Consider the following 5497-nt stretch of genomic DNA (forward strand, 5'->3'; position numbering starts at 1 on the left):
GGTTATTGAGTTTCTCGCAAAATTTTTCCCACCAAAGAAGCTGACTAAGCTTAGGATGGAGGTTCAGACCTTCAGGCAGAAGGATGGTGAGACTCTGTATGAAGCTTGGGAGAGATACAAGCTACTGACTAGGTAATGCCCTCCGGACATGTTCTCCCAATGGACTCAACTAGACATCCTTTATGAAGGCTTGGGTGAAATGTCCAAGATGTGGCTAGACAATTCTGCAAGAGGTTCATTGCATAAGAAGAAGACACCAGAGGAGATGATTGAGCTTATTGAATTGGTTGCTAGCAACCAATATTTATACTCATCTAACAGGAATCCTGTGAACTCTGAGGCTCCTCAGAAAAAAGGTGTCATGGAAGTGGAAGCTCTTAATGCTATTCTTGCTCAGAACTAGCTTATGTCTCAGCAAATAAATCTACTCACTCAACACATAGGTGGCATGCAAGTCTCAGCCATCAACACCCAAAATCCACCTCAAGAGATCTCTTATGACATGGCAGGACATTTAGTGCAGCATGACAACTATGATTATGCTCAATCCTCTTCTGAACAGGTTAATTACATGGGGAGCAGTTCTAGAAATCCCAATAATGACCCCTATTCTCAGACATATAATCAAGGATAGAGAAATCACCCAAATTTTGGGTGGAGGGACCAATCCCAGAGACCTCAGAATTTCAACAATAACTCTCAGGGCAGTTTTCAACAGAATAGTTACAATAACCACCAATCTCAGCCTCAGCAGGCTAACTCTAAATCCAAGGAAGATTCTAATTGGGAGATGATGAGGAATTTTATGTAGGAAACCAGAGCCTCCATTAGAAATTTGGAATTGAAAATGGGCCAGCTGAGCAAGCAAATACCTGAGAGGTCTGCAAGTACATTTCCAAGTGATACAGTGGTGAACCTAAGAGAAGACTGTAAGGTTATTCAGTTGAGAAGTGGTAAAACAGCCGGCTCTGAGACAAGGGCCAATGAAGAGCTAGTTGAAAAGAAAGCTCCATAAGAGAAAAAGGAAGAAATGGAGCACGCCCCTCCAAAGCGTGCAAACAACCCATTCCCTGACTCTCTAGACACATATCCTACATTGCCAAGGGCTCCTGAATACAAGCCAAAAATGCCATATCCTCAGAAACTTCAGAAAGCTTCAAAAGAAAAGTGGTTCTCTAAATTGTTAGATGTCTTCAAGAAGCTACAGATCAACATTCCCTTTGCAGAGGCTCTGGAGCAAATGCCTCTCTATGCTAAATTTATGAAAGAACTGTTGACCCACAAGAGGAATTGGAAGGAACAAGAAACAGTGGTGTTAACCAAGGAATGCAGTGCATTATTCAACACAACCTTCTTGAGAAGATGCCAGACCCAGGAAGCTTTGTCATTCCTTGCACCATTGGAGATGTCACCATTTAGAGAGCTTTATGTGACCTTGGAGCTAGCATTAATCTCATGCCATTTTCAGTGATGAAAAAGCTTCAAATTGAGGAGGTAAAACCCACTCATATTTCTCATCAACTTGCTGATCTTTCTATTAAATTACCTGTGGGTGTTGTTGAGGATTTACTTGTTAAAGTAGGACCATTCATCTTTCCTGTTGATTTTGTTATATTAGACATGGAAGATGAGGTAAAATCCTCTATTATACTTGGTAGACCCTTTTAGCTATAGGTAGAGCTCTGATTGATGTACAAAACGGTGAATTGACCCTGAGGGTCAATGAAGAACAGGTAGTCCTTCATGTTTTTGAAGCTCTCAAGCACCCAAATGACTCTGAAGGGTGTATGAAAATAGATGTTATTGAACCACTTATTTAAGAGATACTGAAGGCTGAGGTGCTTGATGACATTCTGGATCCTATCTTTGAGTATGATTCAGTTGAAATTGATAATTCACCACTCCAGAAAGCTATGGTTCACACGCCTAAAGTAGAGGAGGAAGCCCCCAAGCTTGAGCTCAAATCCCTACCCCCTTCTATGAAATATGTGTTCTTGGGTGAGAATGACTCATATCCAGTGATTATTAGCTCTTACCTGAATCCTGAAGAGGAATAGGCGCTTATTTCAGTGCTCAAGAGTCATAAAACAGCTCTTGGGTGGACCATTAGTGACTTGAAAGGGATTAGTCCAACCAAGTGTATGCACAAGATCTTCTTTGAAGATGATGCTAAACTAGTTGTGCAACCACAAAGGAGACTCAATCCAACCATGAAAGAGGTGGTCCAAAAAGAGGTAATAAAACTATGGAAAGCAGGAATTATTTACCCTATTTTTGACAGTCCTTGGGTAAGTCCTGTGCAGGTAGTTCCCAAGAAAGGAGGGATGACAGTGATCAAAAACAAAAAGAATTAGCTTATTCCCACAAGAACTGTCACGGGATGGAGAATATGTATAGACTACAGGAGGCTCAATACTGTTACAAGGAAGGATCATTTCCCCCTGCCTTTCATTGATCATATGCTTGAGAGGTTAGCTGGTCATGCATTTTATTGTTTTCTAGATGGATATTCTGGATATAATCAAATTGCAGTGGACCCTCAAGATCAGGAGAAGACAGCATTCACATACCCCCTTTGGAGTATTTGCCTACAGAAGAATACCTTTTGGACTCTGCAATGCTCCAGTAACTTTTCAGAGGTGTATGCTTTCAATTTTTTCTGATATGGTTGAAAAGTTTATTGAGGTATTTATGGATGACTTTTCTGTTTTTGGTAATTCTTTTGAATCCTGCCTTAAGTATTTATCTCTTGTCTTGAAATGGTGCCAAGAATCAAACCTTGTTTTAAATTGGAAAAAATGCCATTTTATGGTTACAGAAGGTATTGTTCTTGGACACCGGATTTCAAGTAAGGGAATTGAGGTTGATAGAGCAAAAGTGGAGGTAATTGAAAAATTACCACCACCTACTAATGTTAAGGCAATCAGGAGTTTCTTGGGTCATGCAGGATTTTATAGAAGATTTATAAAGGATTTTTCTAAAATTGCAAAACCTCTAAGCAACCTTTTGGTTGCTGATGTTCCTTTTGTCTTTGATTTTGATTGTTTGCATGCTTTTGAAACTCTAAAAGCTAACCTTATCTCTGCCCCCATTATCGCTCCCCCTGACTGGGATCTACCATTTGAATTAATGTGTGATGCTAGTGATTTTGCTATAGGAGCTATTTTAGGACAGAGGCATGGTAAGATTGTACATGTCATTTACTATGCCAGTCGTGTGTTAAATGATTCCCAAAAGAATTACACAACTACAGAAAAGGAATTATTAGCTGTTGTGTATGCTGTCAATAAGTTTAGGTCCTATTTACTTGGTTCTAAGGTTATTATTTATACTGATCATGCTGCTTTGAAGTATCTTCTAACCAAACAGGATTCTAAACCAAGATTAATCAGATGGGTGTTGCTCTTTCAGGAGTTTGATATTGAGATAAAGGACAGGAAAGGGTCAAAGAATCAAGTAGCTGACCATCTCTCCAGAATTGAGCCGAAAACAGGAGTACAACCACCCACAACTGTGACTGAGACGTTCCCAGATGAGCAATTATTCCTCATTCAGCAGGCACCATGGTTTGCAGACATTGCAAATTATAAGGCCATGAATTTTATCCCAAGGGAGTACAGTAGGCAACAGGTGAAGAAGCTACTGACTGATGCAAAGTACTACATTTGGAAAGAACCATACCTTTTTAAAAGGTGCTCAGATGGAATAATCCGGAGATGTGTCTCGGATGAGGAAAAGCAGCAGATTCTTTGGCACTGTCATGGGTCTAATTATGGAGGCCACTTTGGTGGTGAAAGGACAGCTACAAAAGTCCTTCAGAGCGGGTTTTACTAGCCGACTCTCTTCAGGGACTCAAGAGCATTTGTGAAGCACTGTGGCAGATGTGAAAAAGCTGTAAATCTCCCTGCCAACCATGAAATGCCACAGCAGGGAATTCTTGAGGTTGAGTTGTTTGATGTGTGGGGTATTGATTTCATGGGACCTTTTTCACCCTCATATTCAAACAACTATATTCTAGTGGCAGTTGACTATGTGTCCAAGTGAATGGAAGCTGTGGCTTTGCCCACCAATGACGCCAAAGTGGTAATGAGCTTTCTTCAGAGATATATCTTTAGCCAGTTTGGTGTCCCACGGACACTCATTAGTGATGGAGGAAGCCATTTCTGCAATAGACAGCTGGACTCTCTTCTGCTGAGATATGGAGTCCGTCATAAAGTGACAACCCCCTATCACCCTCAGACAAGTAGACAGGTTGAAGTTTCCAACAGGGAACTTAAGAGGATTCTAGAGAAGACCGTCAGTATTTCCAGAAAGGACTGGTCCAGGAAGCTTGATGATGCTCTCTGGGCATACCGGACAGCGTACAAGACTCCCATTGGCATGTCCCCTTATCAGTTGGTCTATGGCAAAGCCTGTCACTTGCTAGTTAAGCTGGAGCATAAAGTTTACTGGGCAATCAGATACCTGAACCTTAATTCAGAAGCTGCAGGAATCAAGCGAATGCTTCAGCTGAATGAGCTTGATAAATTCAGATATTCAGCCTATGAGAATGCCAAGCTCTATAAGGAAAGAACTAAGCTACTGCATGACAAGAAGATTGCCATCAGATTCTTTGAGCCAGGACAAAGAGTGCTTCTATATAATTTAAGGCTCAAATTCTTTCCCGGGAAGCTGAAATCCCGATGGTCAGGACCATTTGTGATTACCCAAGCTCCACCGTATGGTCATGTGGAAATACAAGAAGAGAATTCTGACAGAAAATTTACAGTGAATGGCCAGAGGTTGAAGCACTATCTTGGAGGCGAGATTGATTGCCAGAGGTCCACTCATCTGCTGAACTAGCAGAGCTGACCGTCAAGCTAGTGACGTTAAAGAAGTGCTTTTCGGGAGGCAACCCGATAAATTCGTATCCTTAGCTATTTTTCGTAGTAGTAGTTTTCTTAGTATTTTATTGAGTTCTTACTAATTTGCTGATCAAGTAACTATTTTACCACAGGAACCAAACACCTCAAGCTAATCAAAAAAAAAAAGAGAGAAAGGGCACACGACGCGCAAGCGTCATTGACGCGAACGTGTCAATCATGTGTGCATGAAAAACAATAATTGACAGAAAGTTGTGCGAGAATGGTGCTGGACTCATGCTTGGCACACAAACATGACCACGCGTACGCATACCCCACGCGAATGCGTCGTTTGTAATTTTTGCCATACACGTGTACGCGTCATTGACGTGTACGCATGACCTGCAAAATCGACGTAAAGGAGTGTTCGGGCATAGAGTTGTGCTGGCTTGGGGCAGGAAGTGTGCTAAAAGCATAAATTTGGGTACGCAGATGCGTGATTGACGCGTCCGCGCCAGTTGCACTTATGGCCATCCACGCGAGCGCATGCATGACGCGAACGCATCATATGAAAATTTGGCTCCCAAGCCATGCGAACAGAGAGTCGCGCGGGTGCGCGGCTGGCTTCGTGCGAATCGCATAATATCCAGAGCATG

This window comes from Arachis hypogaea, chromosome 2 (genome assembly GCF_003086295.3).
Source record: "Arachis hypogaea cultivar Tifrunner chromosome 2, arahy.Tifrunner.gnm2.J5K5, whole genome shotgun sequence".
NCBI classification, from domain to species: domain Eukaryota; kingdom Viridiplantae; phylum Streptophyta; class Magnoliopsida; order Fabales; family Fabaceae; genus Arachis; species Arachis hypogaea.